This window comes from Muntiacus reevesi, unplaced genomic scaffold (genome assembly GCF_963930625.1).
Source record: "Muntiacus reevesi unplaced genomic scaffold, mMunRee1.1 SCAFFOLD_123, whole genome shotgun sequence".
Classification (NCBI taxonomy): Eukaryota; Metazoa; Chordata; class Mammalia; order Artiodactyla; family Cervidae; genus Muntiacus; species Muntiacus reevesi.
Window position 1 is genome coordinate 219,800 of NW_027077815.1, and position 15,391 is coordinate 235,190.

At 38.1% G+C, this 15,391-nt stretch overlaps 1 long non-coding RNA gene across 2 annotated transcripts; it reads left to right on the forward strand.

The window, feature by feature from the left end:
• Positions 1-2,487: 2,487 nt before the first annotated feature.
• Positions 2,488-14,130, forward strand: LOC136155167 (uncharacterized). Of its 2 annotated transcripts, XR_010660698.1 has the most exons (4): positions 2,488-2,902; positions 4,718-4,832; positions 11,734-11,832; positions 14,091-14,130. It is a non-coding gene; the product is annotated as an uncharacterized lncRNA (long non-coding RNA). The 2 variants fall into 2 exon arrangements; XR_010660699.1 differs by lacking the exon at positions 4,718-4,832 and having other exon boundaries at positions 14,091-14,118.
• Positions 14,131-15,391: the final 1,261 nt, after the last annotated feature.

Genomic DNA, 15,391 nt, shown 5'->3' on the forward strand with positions numbered 1-15,391 from the left:
TTAATAAAGAGACAACCCAACTTACAAATGGGCTAAAGATTTGAATACACATTTCACCAGAAAAATTCATAGGAATGGCTAATAAGCACATGAAAATAGGCTCGACATCATTGGATGTTAAGGAAGTCAAGTGAAAACCACAATGCTATATCACTCTATACTCACTAGGATGGCTGTAATCATGAGGAAAACAATAAGCATTGGTACGGATGTGGATAAATAGAAGCTGTCATATGTTGCTGATGGGAATGTAAAATGGTTCAGCCACTTGGAAAAGTTTGGCAGTTATCTAAAGTATTAAAGGTATAGTTACCATATGACCCAGCAATTCCACTTCTAGCTATCTAAGAGAAATGAGCACATATGTCCACACAGAGACTTTAATTTGAATATTCATGGAAGTATTATTCACAGTAGCCCAAAAGTAGAAAAATGCAAAAGTGTATCAACTGGTAAATCAATAAATAAAATGTATACCGTTACAATGTAATACTACTCGGCAATTAAAAGGAACAAATTGTTGACACACACTATAACTGAGGTGAACCTCAAGAACATTATACTGAGTAAAAGTAGCTAGACATGTAAGTCCGTATATTCCATTTACAATAAACGTACAGAAAAGACGAGTTTACAGAGCAGAGTCATAGTTACTTGGAGCTGTGAGTGGGAATGGGGATTACCTGTAAATGAGCATGAAGGATCTTTTTAGAATGATGAAAATGGTCTAAAACTGAAATATAGTGATTCTTGGTAAGTTTATTCAATGTCATTGAGTTGTACACTTAAAGTGGGTGAATTGTCTTAAAGGCATTTTAAATCCAACGTAACCAAAGCACAACTAATGATGGTCTCCTCCTAAGTCCTCCTTGTGACCCCCACATCCTCCAAATCCTCCTTCTCCTTTAGTATTATCTGTCTCCATGAATGGTACCACCATTATTCAGCTGTGTGAGCTAAGAAACAGAAGAGTAGTTTGTGACCCCAGATCTCTTCTTCCACTCACTGTATCCAGTCTGTCGTGCAGTCCTTCAGGTTGACCTCTGTCTCCAAGCATCAGTGCTTCCCTGGGTGTAAAGGACTGTCATCTCCCACTTACTTTAATATTTAGTCTGCAAGTTGATCTCTTGTGTTTCCCATCTTCTTAGACCATTCAAAATTTGAGTTTAAACGATCAGAATACATGCACCTTTTTCCTTTAGAGTATTGGTTATGTGGGGGCATGAGTGCCATCTGAGAATCACACTAAAATTCAACAAAATCATTAAGTTCCTTTTTTTAACCATCTCTCTGTTCTACTCTTCACACTGTAATTCTTTGATATCCTAGAGCAAACCACGTTTCTCCCATCACAGCTCCTTTGCATATGGTCTCTATTTCCCTAAATTTTTGCATGTGGTCTCTGTTTCCTTCATCCTCTGCCATATCCCGTTTCCTAGAACTCCTGTTTATATTTTAGATCTCAGTCCAAACAATACTTCCTAAGAGAGCACTTCCCCCGACTCCCACAATGTCTGATGTCCCTCTGTTATATATCCTTATAAGCAACTTGTGCTCTTTTTTCAGAGTGCTTGTCGAAGTGTTTAACTTTACTGTTGTTTCTTTCATTATTTGATAGCATCCCTGACTAGACTAAATCTGGAAGAGTGCGTTGAACGATGCCTGGGTTTGTCAGTACTGTGTTCTCCAGCCCTATTGCAAGTAACTGACATAGCACATACTCAATAATTACTTTTATATTGACATCTTCAGTGATGTCAGTGTCAAATCTTTGTAGATTTAGTGCTCGTTGATTCATTTTTTCTCTTCACTGACTTTGTATTCTCTGCTTTAGATGATTTTGTTGAATTTTATGGTATCACTTTCCCAAGGTACTGTTTTTTCTTGTTTCTGAATTATTGGGACTACTTCTCTTTTGCCTATGTATGACTTACACTTGTTTATTGATGGAAATAGTATATGTAAATTATTTTAAAGTCACATTTTAAATGGTCTAGGAAAGCTTTATGTTTAAATAAATTCCAGTGGAAGCCATTTTGTAACATAGTTTTCCATTATTATGTCACAATTTTTGATGTGTAATTTTTAATTTTGCCTATAATGTTCCTAGAGGAGGCACACTGGTAATTGTTTCTATAAAAGATACTTGATTATTTTCTTTCTTTGATTCTGTGGTGATAGTTTTCAAAGTGACTGCTTTGTACTAGATATAATCTGTCTTGAAATTACTGCTTTTACTGGATATAATCTTGCCCTTTCACTTTACCTAACAGATGGTGGTTACATTAGAAAAGGTTTTGGTTTTATTCATATTAGAATCTAAGAGCTTATCTGTTGGTTTCATATTACTTTTATTAGCAGATGTATATAAAAGTAGATGTGTGTGTAAGTATAAATATACTTACATAGAAGGTATTTATAAGCTATAGTAACTGCTATATTTGCAGCTCTATTAAATACCAGAACCATGTGACCTTGCGGAAAAGACAGTTATTTGCTCTAGTTGGGTTATGTCCCCGATAGTGATGTGAGCACAGCTGGTGGAGGATGGTGTTTCTGTGGGTCTCAGAAAACCCTTTGTCTTGTGCAGCCCTAGTGTTCGAGGGACACACTTCACTTTGCTGTGACCGAGACAGGCAGCTGACAGCCCGCTGGAGGCTATGGAGTGCAGCTCCGTGCTTTTGTGAACCTGTGTCATTGAGGCCTTCAGAGCTTTAGAGCAAGAAAGAAGGAAAGCTGTGGGCTGAGAAAGCATGCACCGTTTTTGTATGTATTGATGTTAACTCCATATTAACAGAGGTCATCTCAGAGCAAGCATGAAGCTGGCTCACATGAAGCCGAACGGCAGAATGAAGGTCAAGGAGTGGCAGAAATCAACATGGCAACTGCGGGTAGCAGTCAGGTAAATAGATTATTTTATTAATTTCTTTTCTAGTTAACTATTTAAATATTTTAAAAGAAATACTGAGTGAGATGATTCTCACATGACCTGTTTCCTTCCTAAATGGATATCTCCAGAAGAATTCAGTACTAAAATGCTATGTCATTTTTCTTTATTATATTTAACTATTTTCAAATTTCCAAGTATATTTTATAGCTCTAAAGTATGTGTCTCTGTTTTAGCCTAAAATGATTAATGTGAGTAGAGTTTCTTTGAAAAATAAATACTAAGCTGCATTTTGGTCATATGTGATTTGACCTAGTTATTACTGCTTGCATTGAATAGATTTGCTCTTTCTCTGTGGCATTCTAAGATATTTTTGTGTTTTTTAAAAAAATCATAAAGAGTTAATATTTTCATCTTCAGTTGTATTCCAGGATTATAGAAACCTAGCATTTAAATAAACAATTCTAATGCCCATTAAAATAAAAGTAAATAAATACCCTAGTCATATTTACTATTATCATCTTTAGGAAAATTATGGAAGACAATTTTTTAAAATGTAGAACATTATCTTGTTGTGCTGCCATCAGTTTTCTATTAGAGTTTGATTGGAATGTATCCTAATGAGTATTTTTCTTTGGAGTGTTCTGTATTCTCCACATTTTTTCAAGCAATATTTTATGTTTTAAATGAATGATTTTTTAAAATACAGTTTCAACTAAGTTGATTTTAAGGAAATTTTCTTACTGTTGATATAAAATATTCCTTTAGTGCCTATAGATTACTTTTAATGATACTATTTATTTGTTCTATTAGTTCATTAAAATTTAAAGCTTAAAATGTCTCATACTTAATTTAAATATTTAAATTTACCACATTTAAACAAAAATATACTTCATTTTAATATTACTGGTCCACATTGTACTGGATAATACTCTACAGATGGTGAATTAGGGCAAAAAAAATTATATTCCAATAGTACATTTGGGTTCCTTGTCTACTACTTAGGGAGTTCTCTGGGATTATCATGTGTTCCTACACATATGTAGAAAGAAGTTCTGTCTTCTTGACAAAAATCTTTTTTTTTTTGCTTTAGGATTAAGACCCACTATTTATACTTTGGGGTCATATTTCAATTATTATATCCTTTAAAGCCTCACCTAGCCAATAAGCTCAATATTTATTTTTTTAATTGAATTCTTATCTCATTTCTTATATCAGAATTTAACTCTGAATATATTAGATTTAATGTCAAAGATGAAAACTTTAAAAAACAGTTTACTTATTTACCTATGTTGTGTCTTAGTCGTGGCATGCGGGATCTTCTGTTACGCCGTGCAGGCCCAGAAGTCGTGGCCCTCGGACTTAGTTGCCTTGCAGTATGTGGGATCTTAGTTCCCAGACCAGGGGTCAAACTCGCATCCCCTGCATTAGAAGGCAGATTCTTAATCACTGAATCACCAGGGAAGTCCCCCAAATGAAAACTGTTAGAAATATTAAAAGTTAAGGAAATGAGCATAGAGGTTTTATAATCATGAAGTGAGTAGGAAACCATAAAAGAACCATAGGCTTCATTTAAAAATGTAAGACTTTAGTGTGCGATAAAATCATAACAAACTTACAAGACAAAAACCAAAATCACATTAATGACGCTACAGCTACGTCCAGATCTTAATGTAGATAAGAGGTGTGTCTGTGAGACTGTGATCCAGTTATGCCAAAATCCCTTTACCTGTCAGACTCTTGGGGTTTGTTCATTTCTTTTGTTATTTGCTCCAGAGACAAAACAGTTGACACTAACAAAACTGAAAATAATCTCTTTGACTTTCTCAGAATCACAGTAATATGATCCATCAAGCTCCTGCCCTAGTGCCCTTGGGGAAGGAAGTTCATTGTACCTCACCTGGTTTCCTGCCCACAGCCACTCTGCCAGAATGATCTTTCACGAGTAAATCACCCTCTTGGTAAAATCCTTTGTTGGCATCCATTGATTCTCAGAAAAAGACAAGCCTTACTACGACCTGTATAACCTGGCTCCTGCCTAAACTTGCCAGCGGTCTGTCACCCTTTGCTCTCAGCACGCCTGCCACGCTGGCCCTTCAGGACTTCCCCTTGACGGCTTCCTCTGCTGCAGCCTGCACACCATCTGCCCGTTCCCTCTTGTGCCTTCTCATCCCACTTCACTCAGTTAACAGCAGTTTGTGTGTGTCTGAACTTTAGCGTGATTTCTCTCAAGAGGCTTGAACTGTTCACATCCCATTACAGGCTGTCCTCGCTTGTTCTTCTCACCTTGAAGACCACATTTGCAGTTTTATATTTATTTATGTGGTTATTTCTGTTCTCCCTACTAAATTGTAAGCTCCAGAAAGACAAAGATTCTTTCCAGTTTTATTCATTTTTATATCCCCACAGTCCCTGATAAATAAATAGTAGATAATAGCAATGAATATATGTAGGTTGGAAGGGATAACTAACATCCCTTCTAGAAAGAGGGATTTTTGATCTGTGATTAATCTCCCTTGAATGTTAAATGAAAAGAGAAAGCTAGAAATAAATTATATGGGCTAGATCCCTACTTGCTTAGTATATAACTTTATGTGTAATTCATTTATGAATCGATCTCAGCTTTTCCATTTAATGTTTAGAACCAGATCTCTAGTGAGACAACCGGTAAGTAGTGATGAAGTTCAAACAAGACTGGGAAAGAGATGAAATGGTAGGAGAACCTTTTCCACTGCCAATAATATGTTTTTAAGCCTGTTATTATGGAAAATTTCAAATATATACAGAGGCAAACAGAGTAATAGAGTAATCTGCAGGTACCCTATATACTTTGTCCTCTGATTTTATTTTTGGAAAAGATCCCAGACATCATCATTTTTTGCTTAAATATTAAATACTTCACTGTGTATTTACAGAATATAACATTTTTTTAATTGAAATGTAGTTGATTCCTAACATTGTTAGTTTCAGGTATACAGCAAAGTGATTCAGTTATATTGTATTTTTCCAATTCTTTTCCGTTTTAGGTTATTACAAGATATTGAATAAAATTCCCTAGGGCTTCCCAGGTGGTGCTAGTGGTAAAGAACTTGCCTGCCAGTGCAGGAGACAAAAGAGCTGCGGGTTTGATCCCTGGGTTGGGTAGATCTCGAGGGCATGGCAACCCACTTCAGTGTTGTTGCTTAGAGAATCCCACGGACAGAGGAGCCTGGCGGGCTATGGTCCATAGGGTCACAAAGAGTTGGATGTGACTGAAGCGACTTAGCATGCACACATGCACATACTATAAAGTAAATCCTTGTTTATTTTATATATATCAAAGTGTATGTATCTGTTAATCCCATACTCCTAATTTATCCCTCCTCCCATTTCCCCTTTAATAACTATAAGTTTGTTTTCTGTGTCTAAGAATACTTTCTTTTAAATTGAAAATACAGTTGATTTACATTATTGTGTTAGTTTTAGCTCTACAGCAAAGTGATTCAGTAACATATACATATTTTTTGGATTATTTATATCTGTTGATCCCATACCTTTAATTTGTCCTTCTCTGTCATCTGTGGTAACCGTAAGTTTGTTTTCTGTGTCTGTGAGTCTATTTCTGTTTTGTGTGTAGATATAGTTGTATTATTTTTTAGACTGTACATATAAGTGATCTCATATAATGTCTGTCTTTGTCTGACTCCCTCACTTAGTATGGCATTCTCTAGCTCCATCCATGGTGCTGCAAGTGGCAGTATTTCATTCTTTTTTGTGACTTCTTAAACCATTGTATCTTCTTAAAACCATCATCTGTTGATGGGTACTTGGGTTCTTTCCATGTCTTGGTTAATATAAATAGTGTTGCTGTGAACATTTGGGTGCATTTATCTTTTCAGATTAGAGTTTTCATCCTTTTTGGATTTATGCCCAGGAGTGAGATTGCTGGATCATGTGGTAACTCTATTTTTAGTTTTTTAAGAAACCTCCATACCGGTTTTCATTGTGGCTGTACCAATTTATATTCCCACGAACAGTGTAGAAGGATTTCCTTTTCTCCACATGCTCTCCAGACTTTTTGCTTTGATGGTGGCCATTTTTAATTTGAATTTCTCAGTAATCAGTGATGTTGAGCATCTTTTCATGATTTGTTGGCTATCTGTATGCCTTTTGAAGGAATGTCTGTTTAGGTCTTCTGTCCATCCTTTGATTTTTGTTGCTTTTATTTTTTATTTTTATTTTTTTGATACTGAGTTGTATGAGCTGTTTGTACATTTTGGATATTGACTGTCAATCAAATATTTTCTCCCAGTCTGTAGGCTGTGTTTCTGTTTTGTTGATAGTTTTCTTTACTGGAAAAAAATCTTTTAAGTTTGACTAGGTCCCGTTTATTTATTTTTGCTTTTATTTGTTTTCCCTTGGGAGACTGATCTAAGAAAATATTGCTATAATTTGAGACTATGAGACTATTTTGCCTATGTTTTCTTCCAGAAGTTTTATGGTATCATGTCTTATACTTATGTCTTTAAAACAATTTGAGGGATTTTGGGGGCTTGTTTGTTTATGGTGTGAGGGTGTGTGCTGACTTCACTGATTTACATGTAGCTGTCCAGCTTTCCTAGTGTCACTGGCTGAAAAGACCGTCTCTTCTCCGTTGTGTGTTCTTATCTCCTTTGTCAAGGATTAACTGACTGTAGGTATGTGGGTTTACTTCTGGGTTCTCTATCCTGTTCTTTTGGTCTGTGTGTCTATCTGTCATGTTTCTGTACAAATGCCATGCTGTTTTGATTACTGTAGCTTGGTAGTATTGTCCGAAGTCCCAAAGCACTCTGCAGATTTAATGCAATTCCTGTCAAGATGCCTATGACATTTTTCACAGAACTAGAACAAATAATACTAAAATTTCTATGGAACTACAAAAGGCCCAGAATTGCTAAAGCAGTCCTGCAGCCAGAGGACACCTAGAATACATAACTATTATGCCATTATTACACTCCCAAAGAAACTAACAGTAGTTCCTCGGTAGCATCAGATTTCAAATTTGCAGTTGCTTCGTAAATGTCATAATTTTTAAATTTATTTGACACAAGGGCCAGATAAAGTTCATGCACAGAGATTGGTTAGTGTGTCTTTGAAGTTTCTTTTAATCTATAGATTTCTTCTTTGTCTCTTAGATTTTTGCTGTATATTTATTGAATAACCAAAGTTATTTGTCTTCTCAAGTTTTCCATAGTCTGAATTTTGCTAGGAACATCTGCATGGTGAAGTTTGACCTATCTCTCTGTCTTCTGTATTCCCTGTAAATTGGTATTGGGTCTAGCAATGTGATCAGATTTGGTCTCAGGCCCTCATTCTATGCCTGAGACTTTCATAGGTAGCATAGTGGTCTTCCACCAGAAAGCACATAACATCTTTTTGTGATATTCACAGCATTTATACTTAATGTCTACCTTTATTAATTCACTAAGGGTTGTAGAATTAGCTGTAGTACTTTAATAAAGAGAAACTTCTCATCTACTGTTGGGCCACTTCCGTGTACCATCTGTATGAAAAAAGGCAAGGTGAGGAGGGTGCTTGCTTCTTTTGCTTCTTCTCCCTCTTACACAGTTTCACAGAGAGTTGGAGACTGTTGCTACCTTTATGGTGAACTTCTTAGAGTCACTTTGTTTTGTTTTGTTTTCTCAGAAAAATACTGTTTTTTGAGTCCCTTCCTAAAGTGAGCAAGTAGATAATAGAAGAGGGATTTGTACCCAGCAAGTGTAGTTGAAATTGACTGTGTCCCAGCTGTACTGATTGAACTGCCAGGCATAGTCCTTCTTGGGCCCCTCGGCACACATTTGAGTGCCTCTGATGGCAGTGGATATTGAAAGGTGGATAAAGGAGGACCAGAAGATAGAGAAGTGCTTGATTCTAATGTGTGTTGAAAAGGAGATGCAGGTCAGAAGCAACAGTTAGAACCAGACATGAAACAACAGACTGGTTAAAAATCTAGAAAGGAGTACATCAAGGCTGTATATTGTCACCCTGCTTATTTAACTTATATGCAGAGTACATCATGAGAAATGCCAGGCTAGGAGACTCACAAGCTGGAATCAGGATTGTTGGAAGGAATATCAGCAACCTCAGATATGCAGATGATACCACTCTAATGGCTGAAAGTGAAGAGGAACTAAAGAACCGCTTGATGAGGGTGAAAGAGGAGAGTGAAAAGGCTGGCTTAAAATTCAACATTCAAAGAATGAAGATCATGGCATCCTGTCTTATCATTTCATGGCAAGTCGATGGGAAAAGTGGGAACAGTGGCAGATGTTATTTTCTTGGGTTCCAGAATCACTGCGAATGGTGACTGCAGCCATGAAATTAAAAGACACTTGCTCCTTGGGTGAAAAGCTATGACCAACCTAGACAGCATATTAAAAAGCAGAGGCGTCACTTTGCTGACAAAGGTTCATATAGTCAAAGCTATGGTTTTTCTAGTAGTCATATACGGATGAGAGATTTGGACTGTAAAGAAGGCTGAGCAGTGAAGAATTGATGCTTTTGAACTGTGGTGTTGGAGAGGACTCTTGAGAGTCCCATGGACTACAGGGAGATCAAACCAGTCAATAGTAAATGAAATCAACCCTGAATATTCATTGGAAGAACTGATCCGGAAGCTCCAATACTTTGGCCACCTGATGCAAAGAGGCAAGTCATTGAAAAAGACCCTGATGCTGGGAAAGATTGAGCGCAAGAGGAGAAGGGGGCAAAGGAGGATGAGATTGTTGGATGGCATCACCAACTCAAAGGACATGAGTTTGAGTAAACTCCAGGAGATAGTGAAGGACAGCTTGGCATGCTGCAGTCCATGGGGTCACAGAGAGTCAGACTTGGCTTAGCGACCGAACAACGATAACCATTTCTTACAGGTTACTGCTTCTCTGGTCCCTCTGAAGGATGTTGGTGCAGACTTAATCATAATAAAAAGGCCCAGGAAAGATTCTCAAGACTCAAGTTCTGGCTTATAGGTAGTATGGGTATGGGAATGTTCTCTTGGAATCTCCTTATAATAAATCCATCTAGGTTTCTAGCTAGAGAGTTTGGGAGAGCAGAGTGGAGAGTGTCCCAAAATCAAGAATCTATATAGAAAGATACTAAGTCTGAAGCTTAAAGGTGATTGATGTCTACACTGAAATGAATGTCAGAGCATGTTTCATCGTAGACATGGGTTTTTCCTTGCTTTGTAATGTAACCTCTTGTTTCTCTTCTGTTTCAAACAATATGTTAGTTATCTATTGCTGCCTGACAAATTTAGCAGCTTAAATCAGCAACCATTTATTGTCTTTGTAGGTCAGGAATCCTGGTGCAGCTTAGCTGAGTGCCTCTGGTTCAGGGTCTCTCATAGGCTGCAGTCGCCATGTTGGCTGGGGCCACAGTCATTTCAAGATTTGATGATGGGAGGATCTGCTTCTAAACTCACCATATGACTGTTAGCAGGCCTGAGATGTCCAGGCTGTCGGCCAGTGGTATCATTTCTTGCCACCAAGGCCTCTGCAAAGAGCAGTTCATAGTGTAGTATCTGGCAATCCCTCAGAGAAGAACAAGAGAGGGTGTCCAGGATGGAAGCCACAGTTTTTGTAAACTTATCTTGAAAGTGACTTCTCATCATATCTATAGCAGTCTGTTCGCTAAAAGCCTTACACAAAATCTGGCCTACACTTAACCACAGGAGTAGTTCACAAGGTGGTGAATTCTAGAAGACAAGGCTCCTTACGGGTTGTGTTACATCCTCACTACCAGAAACAGTCAAAGTATTTAGATATCCTTAAAGACAGTATGCTTGCTTCAGCATAAGGAGTCATTCATTTCCTCCTGTAGATCAAAAGCAGCCCTTTGCCAAAATTTCCTTAAAAGTCTCCCACCTGCTCTCTTTATCTTGAGTCTTGGTCCCTCAACTCCATCCTCCTTATTGCAATCAGAAGAAGCTCTTAATCTCCAAGTGAGTCAGTTTCTCTGTGTGTGTGTGTCTTTCTCTCTCTCTCTCTCTCTCTCTCTCTCTCTCTCACAGGCACACACACACGTACACATTCTTTGTGACCTGTGCTTAGGGCCTCTGCCTCATCTGAGCTGCTGTGTGGCTGACCCTCCTCTTTTTTAAGGAGACACCTCTCTGTCGTTCACAGTCAGACAGCCCTTTACTCTACAATCCCGAGCTGAGTGCCCGCCACTCCTGTCTGCACACCTGCGCTCGTCACGGCACTGTGTGTTTACATGTTGAGCAACCTGTCCAGGCTCCATATGCAGCGAGGGTGGGGGTGTCTTACTCACTTACATTCCTACAGACTAGCATTGCACCAAGAAAGGACAGAAATGGTATGGACATAACAAGCAGAAGATGCTAAGAAGAGGTGGCAAGAATACACAGAAGAAGTGCACAAAAAAGACCTTCATGACCCAGATGACCACGATGGTGTGGTCACTCACCTAGAGCCAGACATCCTGGAGTGTGAAGTCTAGTGGGCCTTGAGAAGCATTTCATCACTCAATGGGGCTTTCTTCCAGCCAGTGTATATTTAGCTGAATATGGTTTCATGCCTTTTGATTTGGGAAAGAATATTACTCTTAGAATGTCTTCAGTGTTTGGTTTCTTCTACATTGTACTTTGTCTTTTACAACAGTTTTTTTTTTTTTCCTCCTTCAGTCTTTCTAAAATTCTACTCAAGTTTATAGATAAAAATACTCATTTTGAGCAGTTATAAATGTTCACACTTTAATGGTATATTTAGCTATTTACCCTAAAGACAGTTCATTTGGAGTATCTTAGCATGAAGCTAGCTATATTTATCTATAATCTAAATTATACTGTCTATAATTTGCTTAATTTCTAGGGGTCAAGTACACGAATAGATCATGAAACAGCCAGTGTTTTGAGCTCTAGTAGCACACATTAAGCTCCTTGAAGGCTGACCAGTCATCTGGGAACCAAGGTAACGGATTATAGAGTCTTGTCGCTAGAACTCTGAGTGCTCTACTAAAACATTCTTCATGCTTCTTTTAATTTTGGCTTAAGTATTCTTTTGTTTCCATCATCGCAGTCTCTTAAAGAAATGACAGCCAGGTCTCTGCAAGCATCCTGAGGTGCAGCCCACAGCTGGCTCGCCCCCCTGAGCTCTCCCCTCCCCATGACTTTCTGCCTGGCTGCCCTGGCTGCAGTGGTGCAGCCCTCCACTTCCCACCCTGCTGCACAGTGACCCTCAGGGTCCTCGCCAGCCTGCAGAGCTCTTCTTGGGCTTTCCTTCTTTACAGAGCGTTTTCTGACCCAGGGCCCTCGCGCCTGCCCATGCAGTCTGTGTCTGCCTCCTTTGAAGCACTACATTTGGAGCACGGGGACTATTTTTTAAACAGTATATTTTCCATTACATCTAAATACTTCCTTGTTTTCATAGCATATTCTACATACTCTTTCTTTACTTTAGTAATATAATGGCTCTGAGGAAAAGCATTACATAACTAATGTCGATATAAGAAATGAATTTTAGAGTAGCAGTGATATTATTAATATAAAACTTAATCCTTTTAGTAACTCACAATAGTTACTACCTGGGATCACTAATATGCCAGTAACTGCTAAGACTTGTACGTAAACTATCTCTGATCTTTTCCAAAACCCTTTGAATGTATTATTCTTGCCCCTCTTTTAAGTGAGAATACTAAAGCTAAAAAGATGGTAATTAAATTAGAATTCCACCCCAGTCTGTCCAACATGAGTAGTTTTTACTGTAAAGAAAACCTTTAATATATAAGAGTACTATTGCTTGAAAACTGGCAGCTTGAATACCATTTCCTTTTGGAGTGATTTTTGCATGATAATATTAAGACCTTACTACATTTTTGAATGCCAGCTACTGTCCTGTATACATGTGTGACTTTAGTTAATCTTCACAAAGAAAACCCTATTAGGTAAATTACTCCATTTGGCAGCTGAGACAGCTGGACCTCAGAGAACTCTGGTAACTTGCTTGTGTCACACAGCTCACTTGCAAATAGTAGGACATTACCAGAAGAGTCTCAAGGTGGCTAAAGTTGCCCCTGGTTTGGAACCACTAATTTATAGATATGATGCATTTCTATAATAGCCTCAACTTTCACACAGTAGCTCTTGCTTTTAAAAAATGCGGTTGATCACAGGACAGGATGACTGGGTGCTATTTCCTGTTTCTGATCTGCTTCTGAGTAAATTCTTGGAATTTACAGGAAGGGAGTAATGATGCTTACCAGCTGCTTAAAAAAAAATTAAATAAGAATATTGACTTTGTATCTCTATATGATCAGGGATCATCCCTATATGATCCCTTTATGACAAAATACTTTTACATGTATAAGGGAGATATCATAATTTTAACAATATTATAATCTGGTGACGGTTAGCAATTGCTTAGAACCAGTACTTAGTAAATAGTAATTGCTAAAAAACATTTTCTCTTTACTGATTATGGTTGTAGATTTTAAAAAGTAAAATTTTTAATTGTGTAAAGAATTTTAGATAAACCACATTTCTTGCTCTGTATGTGTTGGTAGGTATGTGTGTGTGTGGTGGGTGGGGGAGATGTGAGAAAGAGAAAAATCAGTTGATTGTCTTTCATTATGATAACAGATTTTCACCCACTGATCCAGATAATAGCAGTTTAGGTATGCAAGAACCTACTGTCTCCTTATGACTATATACTACCACTACTAATATTTACTCATAAAGAAGATGGTGATAATGATTATAGCAATATGGATTTTGAAATAACGCTCATTACTTCATCCTGGAAAGAGATTTTTGTTTTTGTTTCTGTTTTTGTTTGAGTTACAGCTAATATCCCATTCATCACTTCATTGGTGTTGGCTTCTGGCTATTAAAGTCATAATTTTGTTTCTAAACTCATTTGGCCCACAGGTGGAAATGGTGTATTCATTGTTGTCAATGCTTGGTACTCATGATAAGGATGATATGTCGTGAACTTTGCTAGCTATGTCTAGCTCCCAAGACAGCTGTATATCCATGCGACAGTCTGGATGTCTTCCTCTCCTCATCCAGCTTTTACATGGCAATGACAAAGACTCTGTGTTGTTGAGCAATTCCTGGGGCGGTAAAGAGGCTCTGGCCAGGGCCAGTGCAGCACTCCACAACATCATTCACTCACAGCCTGATGACAAGAGAGGCAGGCGTGAAATCCGAGTCCTTCATCTTTTGGAACAGATACGAGCTTACTGTGAAACCTGTTGGGAGTGGCAAGAAGCCCATGAACAAGGCATGGACCAGGACAAAAATCCAAGTATGTTCCATATGGTGCATGTGACAAAGCAAATGTAAAAGTTTTTGAAATGAAAAGTTTTTTAATTAGGACGGTGTCTTTATGAATCAGAGTGGGAAATTCATATTAGCCACCTGCACCGCTCACATAGTTTAAAGCTTAATTTCTCTATTTCCCTAGGAAAAAAAGTTAGCAAAGGGAAATGTTGTGTGCACTACAGTACAACCAGAAAATAACAGAAAATCAAAGTAGACTTAAACAGTCATAGCATAGTTGATCTAGAAAGAACTTGAGCGATTATGTTCTCCTTCTCTTGAGATTAAGCTCAGGAAAGTGACTTTACGTAAGTTCCTTCAGCTGTGAGTGACCAAGCCATTCTCTTATATTTGCATATCGCTTTACTCAGTGGATGCAGAGCTGTGTTATATCTGTTATTTGATCCTTAGAACAGCCTTGTGAAGTAGGAAGAGAAGATATTATCATCTTCATTTTACAGATGAAGAGACTGAGGTTCAGAGAGGCCAAAAGACTTGCCTGTGGCTTCACAGGTAGTGGGTGGGGGATCCAGGGCCAGAGGCCAGACCCCCTGACCCTCAGCCCAGTGTCCTTCCCACTTCACTGCCTGTCTTCAGGCCTTGGGGCCCCAGCTGCTGGGGTGATCAGCCACCCAGCTCTTTTCTCAGGGAGAAACCCTCTCCCCCAGGAGCAGGGATCATGGGAGTTGGGACCCTTGAGGAGATAAGTTACTTCATTCCTATAGGAAGAACCAAAAGCAGTAAGTATATAAGGGAAGACCTCCTTTCACCTGGTAAGAACCCACACATAGACATACACACAGCAAAGGACTATCGAGTCAGTATCTTGATTGGGGGAGCAGGAGAAAGACTGATGATGAGAACTTGATCTATAAAGATTTAGTAGATTTCTCTTAGGGTTAGGTATAAAGGTGAATTTATTTAAAATTAAAAAATTTTCAACAGTAAGAATATAGCAGAAATGTCCTTTCTGTTTGTCCTAGGGCTAGGGAGAATTAATAAGTTGCTTTACTGGGAGAACATTATCTTTCTGGATTGTTTTCTTTGGCTGTCCACAATTATGTAATGACTTGTATTGTGTGCTCTTAATACCTGTTCTCAGACAAGTTAAATAGAATAAATACTATTACTTCTGAAAAATAGACTTGGTGTTTCAATTTTTATTTCAAGTAACAGTTTTGAAACTTTATGTATAGCACTAAATGTGTAAG